Source organism: Herpailurus yagouaroundi, unplaced genomic scaffold (assembly GCF_014898765.1).
Source record: "Herpailurus yagouaroundi ecotype Mexico unplaced genomic scaffold, PumYag 161, whole genome shotgun sequence".
In the NCBI taxonomy this organism is placed as follows: Eukaryota; Metazoa; Chordata; class Mammalia; order Carnivora; family Felidae; genus Herpailurus; species Herpailurus yagouaroundi.
The window spans coordinates 8,263,836-8,282,177 of NW_024412402.1; the positions used below are offsets into that span (position 1 = coordinate 8,263,836).

The window sequence follows — 18,342 nt, forward strand, 5'->3', positions numbered from 1 at the left end:
CAGATACAGATCACCAGCCCCTGGTGAGCCCGGGGTATTTGTCCTTTATTCCAGACGTGGTCAGAAGCCCTCTGGAGCGTTTAAGCAGGATTCTTCTCCTTCGGGTATAATGGTCTCCTGCTGAGCTGAGCATCCCAGCCTCCGTTGTCTCCTGCCAGGCACAGCTTTTCCAACAGGAACTGAGGCTCTTGATCTTGTGAGAATAATGTCCCTTCAAGCTTATTTTTCTTTGACAGACCCTCAGCTCTCATTTGCGCTATCAGGTGTGAGTGGATGATCTTGGCTGGGCTCACCTGGCTCACTGGGACTCCAGATTTCAGATTGAACTTCAAGGCTGCTCCACATGTCTTCATTCTGGAGCCACCTGAAGGGCAGGTGCTTCCCAGGGCACACTCTTCTCCCAGCAGGTCACAGAACACACGAGGTAAGCCAAGTCCGGAGAAAGCAAGTGAGACTTGGGCTCAAGAATTCAACCCACCACACTTCCATTACATTTGCATTTTTGCAGACCTCTTGAAACCACTGTCTCAAGAGCCTCTTTCGGTGTGAATTCTAGGTACATGTGGGGAGTACTCTGGGTCTCAGAAAAGGCATTACATGTCCCTTAAAACTTTCCTTGGGTAGCTACAGATGGACAGAGCAGGATCTGCTTGGCGGCAAAGCAGAAAGGAAGGACACTAACATTTATTCAGCACCTACTATGGGCCAGGCATAATAACTGCGCTTTGGGGATAGTTACATCAACTTTAGTTTGAGCAGATGCTTTTCAGGGTGCCTGGGTGGCTCAGTCAGTTGAGCATCCAACTCGGGCTTAGGTCATGATCTCGTGGTCCATGAGTTCGAGCCCTGCATTGGGCTCTGTGCTGACAGCTCAGAGCCTGGAGCCTGCTTCGGATTCTGTGTCTCCCTCTTTCTCTGCCCCTCCCCTGTGCTCACGCTGTCTCTCTCTCTCAACAATAAATAAACATGAAAACAATTTTAAACAGATGCTTTTCTAATCCCCTCCCTATCACCCTCCAATGAACACCAAGGAATAAAAGAGGAAGGAACCCATGGAGGCAAAGGGAAGCCATCAGGTAGGATGGTGGAATGAAGAATGAGAGACGTCAACAATCCTTTGGAAAATAGGAAACAGGCTGGAGTGCCAACGACGTAGCAGACTGAAGGGTCCAAACCTGAGCGTCTGTGGAGGGTTTGCCCCCATAGAGTAGGGGCAGACATGAAAGTCTTCAGGAGTCAGGAGTACCAGGGTGTTCTGCAGCATGGATCAGGAGAGAAACTGCAAGCAGGAAGACTGGGTGGAAGTCTGTTAAGGAGCATCTGGGCCCCCAGATCTTCTTCTCTATCCTGTGCAGCTTAACAACTGTGTATCCCTCAGCCTGGCAGGAAGGTTTGCTTCCTGGAGACGTTCAGAGAGGGAAGATCTATATGGAGGGACAGGAGGCCCAGGGAAGGATGAAGGGCAAAAAGATACCAAGTGAAAGTTCATGCTACATTCTGAACTCCCCCAGCTGCTGCCCCTCTCCGCTGCTTTACCGTACCAGCCAGCCATGTGTCCTCCAGGCAGGAGGCGGGAGGGAGGGTGTTCTCTGGAGAAGACCACCTGCAAAGAAAAGACCATGGATGCTGACATTTGGGAATCCCCAAACACATGGCTGGGCCCTGTCCTATAGACCACTGTATCCCAACAGCTGATGAATCCTTCCACATCAGAAACCTGACTGGGTTTTTGTGCCTCATTCTAAAGCATCACCAAGGATCACCAGGCATTTGGAGAAATCATGTGAAGACAGTGATTACCAAGCAATCATGGGAGAAAATTCTGAGGAAAGGAAAGCAACATAGGGAGCAGAAGAGAAAAAAAAAAAAAAATCCCTGTAAAAATCTGCGGAGCGCTAAGAGAAGATACGCATGCAAGAAATGAGAACAGGAGGCTATTTTCTTTTGAAAGGAACAGTGAGATAATAAGAAAGAGCTCTTGAGGGTTAAAGCTATTGAGACCAAAACTAACTACCTAACCAACTCAATCAATCCATCCATCAATCCATCAAAGGTTTGTGAAACAGGGGGAGTGTCTCTCTCAGAAAGTGAAAGCAGAAGACAAAGAAAGTGAAATAGCACGCAAGACAAAGAACAAGCACATGTGAGGTGACTGTTTCACTGAGTCATTAGAACAACTGTATAAGGAAGGTCTCATTTCCCCTATCTTACCCAAGACAAACTGGGACTCTGGGGTGCTTCAGTAACCTCCCCACGCATAGTGAAATGGCAGAGCTAGGATCGAACCCGTGTCTTATGCCTCCGAAGCCACGCGGCTTTTGCTCAGCTGCGCCCTGAGGGAAACAGACCCGGCACGGCTCGACCAGACGTGCGGTGCAGGGAAGAGGCAGGGGGGAGCTGGGAATGCAGCTGTCCTGGGGAGCACTGTGCTTTCACCTTTATGGGCACATGATAACCACAAGGTATATGCTTTCCATCTCCAATAGCTTTTTGTGACGCTAAGTAAAAGAGATGTCACAAATACTGTACAGGGCCTCAGAATTGGGTTCTTTTCTCTCCTAAGCTGCAAATGGCCTGAAACCCCGGGTGTTCTTTGTCCTGGGATCTCATTTGATAAAGTTGTAAGCATGTGAAGTGCAAAGTTGTCCGTTTATCAGCCTTAGTGGGGTGTTTTCATAAAGTGGCAGTGGGACGGAGGAGACAGACATCAGACCCTTCACCCAGGCAGATTAGGTCATGATACACTTCAAGTCAGGGGACCTCGCGCTGCCAGAGGGAACATATCCAATAACAATCAGGACCGGTGGGGCTGCTGGCTAAGAAGGGCCTCAGCTCAGCTGCTGGGCGTGGACAGAGGAAGGAGACTTGCTTCCCGAGAGAGAAGCAAAGAGAGAGATGGGGAAGCAGTGGCTTCAGGCCTATCCAACGAGCCCTGGAGGAGTAGACATGAGGTGCCATAGCCTTGTGGAGTTTCAGCAGGCCTGACGGTGAGCTGGCCATAACTCCCAACTGGCTTATTTGCCTTCCGGGCTACTGTGGGTGGGGATCAAAGTGCAACGCCCTTGTGAAAATGCATCACAAGGCATTTCATATCGCAAAGGATTCTTCCGTGAAGGCTGATGTGGCCACTAATCAATGCTTCCGGGCTTCTCCTCCATGGAGGCGCCCACTGGATACCTCTCCCTCACACGGACTCCCTGAGTCTGGTCCACAGAGATGCTCAGAAGAAGCCCCCATGGCCACAGGACTGGCCTTCTCTCTTCTGCCCCCTGCCCCTGCCTCTTAGTGCCTTGTGCCTTTGGTAACAGGCAGCAACCTGCCCAGCTACAACCAAAAAGAAAAAAAAAGAAAAAAAATAGAGAGAGATTAAAAAAAAAATCCAAAAAACAAAAACCGTATCTTGCACCTTTGGCTCAGAAATGGCAGAGCCCGGGAGGTCTTAAGACACAGTAATTAACTTTCTCTGAAAGCCAGCGCACCTGGGAATACACCGTGAGACACAATAGGCTGAACAAATATTAGACAAATATCGCTTTTCTGCACTGCCCACTTTGCTTGAGATGAATGGATTGACTTCTCAAATACTACAAGAGTGAACCAGTCAGCCTAGATTCAAAATCAACATGGCTTTGCCTTTCTTTCCCTCCCTCCTTTTTTAATTTCTAGAGCAAATGTATACAAACTATTTATCTAAAATAGAGGCACTCAGAAAAGCAAGCTGTGCAAATAATTAATGATCTGTAGGCATCGCGTGCCCGATGTGGGAGGCCCCCATCCCCGTTATTCTGGGATCGGGCACCCGCATTGGCCGTAACCCGCACTTGTGATGCCGGAACACCTGGGGAAGGGCTCTCGGCGCTGCCGTCGCTCAAAGGGGATGCTATGTGGAGCCCTTTGACCCCTCCAGGCAGGGACAGGGTGGTGGGGTGGGGTAAGGAGCTATAGATTGAAGACCCCAGAGAGCACAGAGGTAGGTACCCTCTCAAGGATGAGCTAGGTGTCTGTCAGCAGGTTCAGGTTCAACGGGAGAAAACGTTTTCTAGTGGACAAATAAAGGCTGTAGAAAGACTTCCTGCTTATCGACAGTCGAAGACATGAGGCCCAGAGAGGTGAAGGGGCTTTTTTGGTGTCACACAGCAAGGGAGTCGTGAGGCTAGGATGGCAGGTGTGCCCTGAGCCATAGCCTGCCTGGCTGAGCCCGGATCTCCTGTGCCTTCTGGGCTCAGCTGTCTCTGAGTGCCCAGCACAGGCTGGTCATGCCCTGAACATGACCTGGGTCATGAGCTACCCGTTCTCTAACTTGGAGCATCCCTGTGGCGCAGGCCCCCTGACCGACCCTCCACCCCCTGCCTGACATCACCCTCTGCCTGCACATCTTCCCGCGTGTGGAGGTGCCAGCTACTAACACAGTCGCTCGGTGCCCCAGTCCTGGTCTTGCCCAGAATTGGCCTCTCTTCCCTCCCCACTACCTAAAGCAGAGAGGTCCCAGCTTGCCTTTCTGATGAGTCTGTTTGCATTAGAGCAAAAGGGGCAGAAGCAGGATTTTTCTCATGGCTCCAGGCCCCATACGATGGTGGACACTAGGATGTGACATTGTCATTTTCTCCTGCAGGAGGAAGAGGGGTTTTTATCTTCTCTCTGGAAGAGGGAATAACAGGGAAGCCACAGCAGCCAGGGCTGGGAGACAGACTGTGGTTTCTCATCATTAGAAAAATTAAAGTATACAGACAGAAATGTGGTTTTGCTTCATAACTGTATCCTGTCAACTAAATATTTCATTTAGACCTAATGCCTGAGCCAAATGAGAATCTCGAGCAAAACTGCACTATTAGAATACACTTAATTATTGATTCAGCCAGGCAAAAAATAAAAAAATAAAGAAACCAGGCGGTGATCTAATTCTTCTTATCGAGCATCTTGAGTGCTAATATGCACTTGAACAGCTGCTATTATCCTGGGGAGCCCACTGCCTTCAGCTGCAAAATGTATAACTTCACACCAGCCACATGGAGCCAGATTGAAGGCAATGGAAACACACTCTCTCTTTCCAGCCTCCTTTCCTCAGGGAAGGGTGGGGGCAGAGGTCCCATGGCTGTAGCAAGAGTGGAGCCTCCCTCTGCACGTCTTTCTAACCTCCTACCTCATTGTGTAAAAGATACTAGATTGTTTCACGGATTCCCAACCTGGAAACTAGACGTGCTCAAAATATCATTCTTTTTTTTTTTTTTTAATGTTTATTTATATTTGAGAGAGGGAGAGAAAGTGCAGGGAGGGGCAGAGAGAGAGAGAGAGAGAGAGAGAGAGAGAGAGAGAGAGAGAGAGACAGAGGATCCAAAGCAGGCACTGCACTGTCAGCACAGAGGCTGATTCGGGGCTCAAACTCATGAACTGTGAGATCATGACCTGAGCCGAAGTCTCTAAGAGACAGATGCTTAACCGACTGAACCACCCAGGTGCCCCCCAAAATATTCTTATGCTATCTAACTAGCTTGAATTTCCTCACTTTTTTTTAAAATAATGACGATAATGGTTTATGATCCTAGCACTAAAAGGGACTCTAGGCTGATACCACCCTCTCATTTATGTATTATAAAATTTTTAAAAAATTTTTAATGTCTATTTATTTTTGAGAGAGACAGAGAGAGACAGATAGACTGTGAGTGAGGGAGGGACAGAGAGAGAGGGAGGCACAGAAGCTGAAGCAGGCTCCAGGCTCTGAGCTGTCAGCACAGAGCCTGATGTGGGGCTTGAACTCACAAATTGTGAGATCATGACCTGAGCTGAAATCAGATGCTTAACCAGTTGAGCCACCCAGGTGCCCCTGAAAAAAATTTTTTTTAATATTTATTTTTGAGAGAGAGACAGAGAGAGAGAGAGAGAGAGAGAGAGAGAATGAGCAAGGGAGGGCAAAGAGAGAGGGAGGCAAAGAATCTGAAGCAGGCTCCAGACTCTGAGCTGTCAGTACAGAGCCTGACGTGGGGCTCAAACTCATGAACCATGAGATCATGACCTGAGCTCAAGTCAGACGCTTAACCGACTGAGCTGCCCAGGCGCCCCTCCACCCTCTCATTTAGCCAGAGTCACTGAGGCTCTGCACGCTGGGGTGACATACCCAAGGTCTCATCATGACAGTGAGAAGGATAGAAAGAAAACTTGAGTTTCATCTAAAAATTTTCTCTGGTGGGAGGACTGAAGAGGGTATAGGAATTGGAGGCAGATTAGGGAAGTATCTGTAACTGTGGTAGGGATGCCTGTGGCTGCGGGATACGTTGTGATGAATGTGTTTCTCTCGCTTTAGAATGAATGGCCAACCACGTCATTTTGTCCAGGATTGAGGGGATTCCCCTGCAAACTGGGGCAGCTAGTCACCGGACTCCCTTTGTTCACACTTCTGTGTTGTAATTTCTTGCTTCTGTCTATTCACATCCTTCTTAGCTCAAGTCCTCCCCCTTCCACAGAGGTTTTCCCAGCTGCTTTTCCTTCTTTGAAATTTCATTGCAGTTAGAGTCCCTGCCCGATTGCTTGTGTATGTCAAGCAAAGTTGCATTGGCCCAATCTTCTTTTTTTTTTTTTTTAGTGTTTATTTATTTTGAGAGAGAGAGAGAGTGCACACAAGCGGGGAGGGGGGAGCAGGAGGGGAGGAGGGGACGGGGGAGCGGGCCCCGCGAGGGGGAGGGAGGGAGGGGGAGAGAGAGAGAGAGAGAGAGAGACAGACAGACAGACTGAGAATTGCAAGCAAGCTTTGCACTGTCAGCACTGAGCTCATGCAGGGCTCGAACTCACAAATGGTAAGATCATGACCTGAGCCGAAATCAAGAGTCAGATGCTTAACCGAATGAGCCACCCAGGTGCCCCACCCCAATCTTCTTCATTAATTTATGTGTATCACTGTGGGATCTCAGAAAAGGGACAGGAAGCTGCTTTCCCACCAGTACTGATCCTTCCACAACATGAAGTCAATGACTAAAACCTTTCCCGGACCTTTCGCTCTTTCTTCTTACTGTGTATCTTCCTGTGGTCTGTCCTCCAATGTACCACTTCTCTTTCATATGGTCCCTTGCTTTCCTTTCCATTCTTCAAACTGGACATGGCGTCTGAAGGCAGACTGGCCATGTGCTGGGGCTGTGGTGAGCCTGGGAGTCTCACTGGCCATTGCTGACAAGCTTTATTATGCATCCACGGAGGAGGGAAGAGGCTGGGGAGGTCCAGGCACAGCGTTCTGTCTTTCAGAAGGACTGGCAGTCAAGGACCCCCGCTCTTCTCGGGAAATCCCCACTTCCTGTCGCCGGCAGGGTCTGTGATCACCGGCCTTGCCCTGACACTCACCTTGGCTGCCTGGGGAGTCTGCAGTGTCTTTATGTGTGGTTGTCAAAGAAAATGCCCACGGAGGCCTGGGGGACGCGAGAAGCAACACCGACAGTTTGTTCAGGAAAACAACACTGGAGAGTCAGAGGGTAGAAAATAGGAAATCGATGACATGTTAAGACTGGGCAGAGCAATCAGGACTGGGCTGGTTGGTTAGTAGGAGCTGTGGCTGGAGTTGTGTTCTCTCATGCCTCTTGAGAGGTAGCATGTTCCTGGGAAAACTATGGGGACAGTTTAGGGTCTTGGGAGTGTGCTAAGTCGACTGCAGAAGTGGCGGCAGTGTTTTTGCCTCCTGCACTCATGCCTTTTGTGATATGACTTGGCAGCTCTTCCCATCTCGAGGAGTCCGTTTTCTTATCCCTTCAGTCTGCACTGATTTTTGTCCTTGCTCGCCAAACACAGTGGAGGTGACTGTGTGACAGTTCCAAGCCTAGAACCCAAGAGCTTCTGTGTACTTCTACCCTACTTGGAGAAGGCACTGCCATGTGGAAAGCCCGAGCTGGCCTGCGAGTGATGAGACACGCACGGTCGCCCCAGCCAATAGCCAGCCACCAGACACAGTGGTGACGCATCCTACACAAGCCAGCCTACCCATCCGCTGATCACAGTCAGCATCAGCCACACAGAACCATCCAGTGGATGTATCCATTTGGAAGCAATGACCAGTGGTTATTGTTTTAAGCCATTGAGTTTTGGGGTAGCCTGCAATGTGACAAGAGTTAGCTGATGCAGGGATTGAAAGGGTGGAGGGAAAAGGAACTGTTTTCTCGGTCTTAAAGGAGTTGGCAAGAACCCAGTTCTTGACTGCGTACAGAAATGTCCATAATCTAGACTCTTCATGTTTCTCCAGCTGTACTAGAAGCCACAGATACACTCTCCCAATCTCTCTGGTTCCCGCACCCCCACACACATTCCAAGCTCCAGCCTTGCTGAGCTCCCTGTAACAGGTTGAACTCTGGCCTTGACTTCTACTTCCCCCGCTTCCTGGGACATTGTTTCTTTTTCCAACTCCTTTCCCTTTTCCTGGCTAATTCCTACTCCAGCCTCGGGCTTCAGTGTGTCTGCCACATCCATCCATTGGCACCTCATCTCTGTTCTCTGGCTCTATCTCCAGCATTTGCCACAGAGAGATCTGAATGCCCCTCCTCCCTTCAAGGACCATAGTTTCTTGATTCAAAAAATACTGATGCCTAAGTCCTAACTTGGACGAATTAAATCATAGGCTTGGAACATCCATATGCTTAAAAGCACTGAGGAGATTCCACCGCACAGTCAGGACCGAGAAGGACTCCACGTCTGATCTGTTTGGGAAAAGGTTTGTTGGAGGGGAGGGGACTCCCTGACAGCACATCTGCAGCAATTCCCCCATTCACCCTCAGTTCTGCTTTGAGCCTCTGCTCCCTTTGTGACCAGCTATGGCCTGGAACTCTGGGGTTACTTCCTCTCTTGGTGTCATGTTCTGCCGGGCATTTGGGTCTCAACAGAGAAATGATGCAAAGATGAGGTTTTCTCTTGTGGTCCTGTCCCACAATGTGCACAAAACCACAAAGAAATGCTACTTTTGTACGACACTGGGCTGAAGGGGTACGGGGCAAGGTAGAGGAGTGGCAAAGGGCTTAGAATGAATTCTAACCTGGTTTGAAAAGTTCTTTGGATGTTCCCACCACCATCAACTTCACCGACCTTTGCCTCTTCGTGGTGATGAGTTCCTTCTTTTCCCCAAATGCATTTGGCTTTCCTGGTTTATATCCATTCCTGCCTCTTTACTCTTCCCACTTGAGTTTTCCCCTTATAACACAGAGAAATTCTTTGAGTCACCCCTCCTAGCAAGCCAGTCTCTGGGGCCTGACTCTTTGTCACATATGGCCCATTAAGGTGTACTGCTAACCAAAAGACAACTCCCTACTTTCAGGAATTCTGGAATTCTACCTCAAGTTTTAACATAAGAGTTATTTTTTCCTCTGCTACCTGTAATATTTGTTCACTTGTCTGTCTTCCCAGTAGACAGTGGGCAACACGGTGGTTGGTTCCATACGATCATGCTCTCCAATGTGTTCTCAGGGCCAAGCAGAGACAGAGAGGAGGCACTCAATAAATATTTGTTAGATTACTGGTACGTACATCAAGGATACAGGGGATCCTATTGTCCAGTATGAGGCTGGGGCAAGGAGGGAAAAGGAAAGGGAAAGCCCTTCTGGGCCGGGGGCGGTCCACGAACAATGCCAAGGGTCAAAACCAGGGAGGTGCAGTTGAGTTGCCAAATCTATTAGGAGAAAGTGTGGTTTGAAACAAACGGGCTAAACACCCTAAGATGAATAGCCTAGAATGAAGTAGGGTAGGAACAAGGGTAAGAGTGGAGCAAAGCACAAGACAGGCCCAGGAGCTGGGGCACCTGTAAGCCATGGGGCCCATTTGCCATTAGGGCAGGGGTCAGGCGGTTACTAGAGCACAGCTGAGGGGGCGATGGTTGTTTGTCTTCCAAACCACTATTTCAGAATCTTTTCTCTCTCTCGGTCCAAACTTGAATGTGTACACTTGAACACACACACACACACACACACACACACACACACACACACAATCACACACACTTATGCATGGGCCACTCAGATCAGACTTTTAAGATCAGGTATGACTCTCAAATGCAGCTGATGGTAAGAACGTTATTTTCTCCTTTAAAGATGCAATGGGCTGCTTCCCAGGACCAACCTCTGGAGTCAGACGCCAGAATGCTGGCTCTCCCTCTCAGTTGTTGGAGGACCTTGGCTTCCTCAAGTTGAATGTCAGCACCTAATGCACAGGCTTACTTGGACTGTAAAATAAAATCAAGTGTGTAAAGCACTTGGCATAGTCCTTGATGTTCAGTCAAATAAAGCAAGGTTCAACACATACTCTCTGACTGCTGACTCTGTCTGATGCTTTGCTAGGCGAGGCCATGAATAAGGCTCTCCTTGAGGGTGTTGGTAGGTAAAGACACCCTTAATATATTTTTCTTGTGCTTACTGTCTAAGGCCAGGAGGTAGCCATTGGGGTTTATCCTGAGTGCTGTGTCCAAGTATCTAAAAACTTGGTCTTTTAAGGTGCTGATGACCCTGGGCCCAGAGAAGGAAAAGGAATTGCCTTTCTGAGCTGCCCCCTAGAAAATCATCTATGGGGCAGCTCACTCAGCCATGTCTCAGGTTTTCCTTGGAGATTTTCCCACCATCCAAAAACCAATGAGGTCTGACCTTGCAAGATGGGATGAGCTCCCAGCCCAAAGCAGTGTGACTCAGACTGCAGCTGAGGACAGGCTCATCCATAACCCAGGCACAAACAGACCCGTTAGCGACGTTGCCGCGGGCGGGCTATTACTTACAATATAGTTAGTGTCGCTTAACCAAAATGGATGGGATACAGTTTGGGAGAAGAGCCCTCAATCTGACCAAGAGGAAAATAAGTTATGGCAGTGGTTATAGCTGAGCTAGGGAAGCAGGGGGCAGGGGCTAGGGGTGGCTATCGAAGTCAGTACAATTGTTTCTCTTTTTATTTACTTATTTTTTTTATTTATTTTTTTTTAGTGAGTGTCCAAGATGAAAGCTCCCAGAAAAGGATCTGATGCAGGTTTTAAATCTTCGCTTGGAGAAAAGTGGACAGGGCTGCAGCGAAAGTGAGAAAGAGCGCCAGCGGCTGGGGACAGTGGGGACACGGTCATGGGGAGGGACAGTGCAGCTGTAACAATTAGGAAGGTTTTCTAAGGCCTTGTGTCCACATAGCTAGTTGTGCCCCTTATGGGTCTACTCTGCAGTCTTCAAACTTCAGACCATCCCTCCCTAAAACCATCAAAGATAACCCTGGCTGTCCCTGCTGAGATTTTTTTTTTTAACTGTCAGGTCCTAAACCCAAACATGATTTCTTTTCCCTTATGGAGTTCTTATGCCCAGAGGGACCACCTACAAATTCTAGAAAGTTACAGGTAGATAAAATTTCCATTCTCCCCCGACCTTGTCCTCTTTCTACATTCCTTAGAGATCATCAGGAGTGTCAAAGGCACAAGAAAACATATGTGAGTTCTTGCTCCTTAGAAGTATTTGGTGGCCAGTCCCTGGATAGAACACCCCAGTGGACCCTGGAACTCTAACGCCCAGCTTGAGTCCCACCTCCCCAGTGATGTCTTCCATGGACCGTTCTGACTCATGTTGCCTTCTTCTGCACTTGCTAGGGAGGTAGTCATTACAGAGCTTAAAAGTACGGACCTGGGTGAGATAAATGGGCTCCAACCCAAGGTCTGCAAGTTTCAAGGTGTGGATACTTACCCCTTTAAGTCTCTGCTGCTTGCTATAAAATGGATTAATCATGATGTGCACTTCACAGCATGGTTGTGATTATTGAGAAAATGTATAGAAAGTACTTAGCACTGTGGGCACTCACTAAAGAGTGTTCTTTTTCTTTATTTCTTGGCCTTCAGAATTGGTAAGCTTCAGAGAACTCTGTTCCCGGAGTCAAATGATGGGAGTTTTGGTGGCCACTTCATCACTACACAGCAGGGTGGACCTGGTTGGGTCATTTTATCTTAATCCCTCAAATTTCTAACTGATAAAGTCACAGATTTTCTATGAGAATGGAAAGAGAAAATGGATGGGAAGGTGCTTTAAGAGGCATTGAGCTACAGGATATTGACAACTGGAAGGTATCTGCTGAGAGACTTTCTAGTAAGCTTAGATAACCAATACTTGGTTTCCCCCTTTCTCTCTACTTTCTTCTTTTCTTCTCTATGGTGTTGGGGCCAATTGCTTGGACCTTTCATGAAAGAACTGTTTAAATGTCAGTGGGATTCAGTGTGCTAGATTAAGAAAAGGTAAGCTAAATGGTATCCGGAATGGGTCAAGGGAAGCCCCAGTCTTTGGTCTTAGGACAAAAGCAGCCCATACCCTCAGTTTGAAATAATTAAAAGTGGGGGATAACCACTTGCAGATAATTACCTAGCTTGAGAGACATAAAGCTAGTCCTCTTAATTCTTATCTCCCCAAAGCAATCACTACAGAATGCATTTGGAAGCCATGAGAGTTTCAAGCCCATTATATTCTGACCACCTTCCTGTTGATGCCCGCTATTATTTCAAATATAGCGTTGGAACTGAACACAATTACCCCGATGTGTATGGACAGTTCAGTGCACAATACGTTGGGATTATTAACTCTATTACTCAGGACTACGTGTCTATTAATGTTACATTAGTTTTGTTGAAAGTCATGTACCATACTATTACATAATGAGCTTACAGTCAACTAATCCCCTATGACTTTGTTTCACATGAATTTCTGGAAAACCAAGGCATCTCCCATTCTGTACTTGCACAAATAATTTTGGATCGAAGGGTGAGATCTTAAATGTAGCTCTGACAAATTTCATAGTGTGTATTCTCTCCCATCCTTCTAGCTTGCCTTTTGAATATAGATTTTGTCATCCAGAGTTATTAGCTAACTTTCCCAGCTGGGTGCCATCTGCAACTTTGATACGCAACTTTTTCTGTGATTTAGGCAGACTTTGTGATGGTCAAATTTCAGCAGATTACTGTTCTGCATAGACTTTTGTTAAAGTGAGCTTGATCCCTTTGGACATATTATTCAATGAAAATTAGTAGACCAGTCAACTTATGGATGAGCTACCACGTACAAACAAGGTTACATGTGAAAAATTCGAACTGATTCTATTTTACTATTTGTATTCCTCCTAAAGGTGGAAGGGACGATCAGAAAATTGCTCTTCGGTGCTGGTTAACATTTTTTTGTTCTTGTTTGAAGGCTAATAGATGCCTACTGGGCATATTAATCTTCAGCTATCCAAAGCAAAACTCTCATCTTCCCACTCAAATAGGCACTTCCCGTTGTCTGCTCTGTCTCAGAAAGTGACGATTCCATTCTTTCCGTTGCTCAGGCAATAAAAGCTCAGTGTCATCTTTGCCTTGATTTTTGCCCTCTCACCCCAAATTCAAATCAACAGCAAATCATTTTGGCTTCACTGGTTGGAGGTATCTAGGACCCGATCACTTTTCATTGCCCCAACTGTCACCACCCTGTCCGAGTTGCCGCCATCTCTTGCCCGAGTTATTGCAATATTCTCTTCACTTATCCCTTATTTGCATTCCTGCTCAGCTATAGTCTGTTCTCTACCCAGCAGCCACAGAGATCCTTTAGAAAAACCAAGTCACATCATGTCGTTCCTCTGCTCCAAACCCTCAGTGGTTCCCAGATCACTCAGAACAAAGTCCAGGTGGCCTACAATGATCTATAGCAAATAGAGCATCCTAAATGGCCAGGCCCCTCTGATCTCAAAGATCCTGTCCCAATATCCCCTCCTCACTTGTTCCTTTCAGACACAGCTCTGGCTTCTCCTAGAACATTCTGGGCAAGAACCTTTTCTGTCTGGTGTCTTCCCTGCTGGAATGTTCCTTTCCTCGTTACCTACATGGCTCACTCCCTCACTTCCTTCAGGTCTTCTTGCATCACCTCAGCAAGGCCTTCTCTGACCATCCTGTGTAAAATACCACGTCCCCTCCACCCCACATATTTTCCCCTCTTTATTCTATTTTATTATTATTTTTTGATGGCTTGCAGACCTACCTGCCATAGGATACACTGGCTTCTGGCTTACTGTCCCTCTCCGGTCAGTAGAATATAAACTCCGTGATAAGAATAAGGGCTTTGTTTAGTTCACTGCTACACTCTAGTACCTTGGATGTGCCTGGCACATAAAAAGTTCCCAATAAATATCTGTGGCATGAATGAGCAGATGGCATTGACATAAAGTTATCTCTCTGGGCTCAGTTTCCCCAGCTATAATATAACGCATGTTCAGTGGATTTCAAACTCTGGCCACCGCTCCAAGCTATGGAATGCTTGCTTTCAGTGAATTCTTAAGCAGAAATAGACAATTTCAACCAGAAGAGCTCACTTTAATATAGCTAACTAATATCATCTAAAGGGGAAGCTTATCTGGTTGAAATATGGGTGGAAAATCAAAGGCCTGATCACGGTGTATGTTCCAAAGTTCCCTCAAGGAGAAAGTTTGAAAAGCCACAGTGCCAAAATATTCTATAACTTGATCACTGGGATGACTATGGGGTACTAGATTTCATCACTAAGAATAATTGTGGTCTATTATCATTTATAAGATTTTTAAAGGGGGAAGCAATTATTTTTTTAACATGGACTGGGGTTCAGTTTTCCCTTCCTCTAACCCCTTCCCAACACCAAGTTGGGGGGATGGACTGGACGATCACTGAACGTCCTGTTTTAGGATGAAGACTGTCTGATGATGTAACATGAGTACCTGTGGTTGCCATATTGGGTGCTCCTGACTGGGATAGGAGAAAGGAGCCAGGGAATTTAGGGGAAGGTGAAACTGAAATTTCTACTGTGACTCAACCCATTGCTGAAATGGAGGAACATCAAGTTTTTAAAGTTAAATGCGGATTCAATTAGAAATTTCACTGAAATTTCAAATTACAGCCATTTCCCCCCTGAAACGACAGAATTATATGGCGTCGCAGAGAAACTGACAGGTAATTTGGGAAACTAAGGGTTTTTTGGACTCTGTAGTTAATGGAGAGTTTAGCACCAATTCCTGCGTAATTTGCACTTCTGAGAAGCAGAATTATTATAAAGTCAGACATCTCTAGCACTTTCAACTCTTGGATCTGCCAGCCTCTAAGATGACCAGGAATATAGAAGGACGGAGGTCAGAGGTTGCCATTTCAATATCTGAGGCTGCCTGGCTCCCCCAAACTGGCATTTGAACTGAAGAGTCGAAAATTGGAGGTGACATTCAGAAGTCTCTGAAAATTATAACCCTGACTTCCTCCTTGAAAAGCTTATCTGAATCCTAGCTTATCCTTTGATGAGGTTACTGAAAAAGAGCTCTGCTCTGAGCTCTTGAAAGATAACAGTCGCACAAGTGAGGCCCGACTGCATCCCTTGGGGGCAAACAGTGGCAGATGTAACAAGCCCAGGGACACTAATTAAATGGTCTGGGCAACTTTCTGGGGATGAGGGCGTCTGCCCCTTCAACCTTTCTCCCTGGGTTCCTCCCAGGGAGTGATGCCCTCAGGGCATGGGGCCCTGTTAGTAGAGGGGCCCCCCACGTCGGCTCAAGGAAGAAGGCATTTGTGCCTAAAAGGGGGTTGCTCGGGACAGCATGGCTTTCCCCTTACTCCTCAGGTGGTTGCTGGCTCTGCCTGTCTTTCTGCCAATCGGGGACGAGAGGGAAATGAAGATACATGGCCCTGGAGTTACCTCCTCCCCCAGGTATCATGTAAGTCTCAGTGGCCCTGAAGACAAAAGCATTGTTAATGTTTGAATCCATGTTCTCGGCTCCTTTGAGAATTGTCCCTGGTTACTGCCACCCGCACCGGTCTACCCTTTTCTCTGGTCATCACACTGCTTAAGGTCTATCATGTTTATTTTCGCCCTTCTCATGATTCTCCAAATGTTTGCTTGCAGATACCGGAAATTTCCAGCGAGATGGAAAGCTCTGCGAAAGCAGGGACCATGCTTTATACTTTTACTGTTCCCAGAGCTCCTTGCATGTTGCTGAGTACAAAATAGGTGCTTTGGTTAATACTTCGGCAGGTATTTAGTGAGTGCATTCTCTTTGTAGACGTGGCTGTGTGACTTTGAACAAATGAACTTACCCTGGTAGCCTCAGTTCCCTTACCTGTCATGAGGGGATAGAAAAGCTAGCCTTGGGGCCTCTGGGTGGCTCAGTCGGTTAGGCGTTTGACTCTTGGTTTCAGCTCAGGTCATGATCTCATGGTTCGGATCTCACACCAGGCTCTGGGCTGACGGTGTGGAGCCTGCTTGAGATTCTCTCTCTTTCCTCTCTCTGCCCTTCCCACATCTCTTGTTCTCAAAATAAATAAAAAATAAAACTTAAAGATATAAAATGAAACCTAGCTTTGACTATTTTAGTGTTTATTTTTGAGAGACAGAGACAGAATCCAAAGCAGGCTCCAGGCTCCAAGCTGTCAGCACAGAGCCTGACGCGGGGCTCAAACCCACGAACCGTGAGATCATGAACCAACTGAGCCACCCAGGGGCCCCTAGCCTTGACTATTTTAGAGCATAGTTGTTAGAAAGAGTAAATGATTAAATTAAGACCTTCAGTTGCTGGTCATATTATTTTTGTTCATAAGCAGATAGGATTTAGCTTAGATTTTTAGATCCTCTCTGGGCCTCAGTTTTTTATAATATTTATAATAATTTATAATTTTAAAATGTATTTGTCATTCAATAAATAGGCAATGGGTAGCCACTTATGCACAATAGTGTGCTATCACAAATGGAAGATGACCCTAGGCCATGGCCTGTGCCCTATGATCCTGTACCTCGGTGAGAGAGATAAGGTTGGCAGCAACTAACAGATACGATAAATGCTTCCTTATGTAAAAGATGACATATGTGATATATACATGTATATAATATATATGATTTATTAAGTTATATCGTTTACTACTATGCATTATATTTGATTTGCATTAATTCCGCAAATGTGTGCCTATATGATCCTAAAGTGTCCAAAAAACCATTAAAAATGTGTCTCCTTACCTTGTAAAACACAGATCAATGTGATTTGTAGGTGGTTTCTTTATACCAAAATAAGCTGTTGCTTTGGGAAGAAACAGACACACCTTCCTTACCTACTAAGTGAGCATCTATATAGGCAAAGAATAATTTTAAAAGACCCACAGCCTAGGTCACACATAAAGGAGTAAGTGGACAGCTGAAAAGAGACTCCAAACACAACTCTGGCCCTGAAACAAAATCACTGGGTGTCACAGAAGAGTGTCATGTCATGTCAGATGAGCCGCTGAGCCCATGGCCACAGAAGGCTCCAGGCTGAGGAAGGGAGTGGGGACTGGGGTGGGGGTGGGACAGGGGGGCTTGCTCTGGAGCAAAGACTCCTCTGAGCTGAGGGCCAAAGTTGAGCAGTAAACAATCATTGACTTTGCAAACAGTGCGCTCTTTCCCAAACCAAAGAGTAATCTTCTTGTGTGCACAGTGTGGAAAGGACAGTTGGTCCCAGGATGGTCTTTTCAGCCACGGCCGCGCACACAGATAACAGTTATTGTCAGCACTACCATTCTCTAAAATAAATGACAGATAAATAGTAATCTGGGTAGCACACACATAGACGTACAATCTTCATACAGTCCTTGTGGAATATAAAAATTGAATAACTCAGGCCATAGGTATGGTAGGAAAACTCTGTAGGTAGTGCTTTAAAATCAATGAATTAAAAGTCTGTGGTAACTGTACCATTCATTCACATTGTACCAACGTTGATTCCTTTCTGTATATTTCCAACCTTGTTCTTCCCCACATGCCTAGACCAAATGCCTAAATGTTGCAAAAGCAGTGAAATCAGTAGAAACATCCAGCCCTCTTATTCCTTTAAACATCGACTAATTAGATTGACCATTTGTTTTCCTCTCCTTAGAAGGTTAGGTTAAGAGAATAAAATGTTGTCTGTTTTATTCACTGATGTGGTCTGAGTGCCTAGAACAGTGCTTGCACACAGCAGGCACCCAATAAATATTTATTCTATGAATGACTGAATGACTACAAGTTTACTGAGCGAGTGAAATGATTTCAAGTCACCGTTAACAAGCAAAGCAGCTTCTGTACTAGTTGAGCTGAGAGGCATATTACCTATGCAAGGAAAATTCATTCCTATCTTCTCTGTTCGTTCATTCATTCATTCATTCATTCAAACAACAACTATCTATTTAGCATTGACTATGCTCGCATCTCTGTGATAGGGGACTCAGAGCCACAGTATAGGAGACACAAAAATGAACAAGAAAGGCTCCCCACATTAGAGAAGTCATACTATGTTTGTATGATGAGGAGTAGCATGACCAAAGATAACAACTGGATAAAGACTGAGTTAGAAAAATAACCTCTCAGGTTTCCTTAATTCTAAGATTCCATAATTCCATAG

The 18,342-nt window shown here is 46.3% G+C and overlaps 1 long non-coding RNA gene across 1 annotated transcript in view; it reads left to right on the top strand.

Moving 5' to 3' along the window:
* The window catches only part of LOC121035421 (uncharacterized), a 204,853-nt gene extending 188,692 nt beyond the window's left edge, over window positions 1-16,161 (top strand). Inside the window, exon 6 of the long non-coding RNA XR_005792876.1 lies at window positions 15,561-16,161. This is a non-coding gene — a long non-coding RNA (uncharacterized LOC121035421). The remainder of the gene's footprint in view (window positions 1-15,560) is intronic.
* Window positions 16,162-18,342: the final 2,181 nt, after the last annotated feature.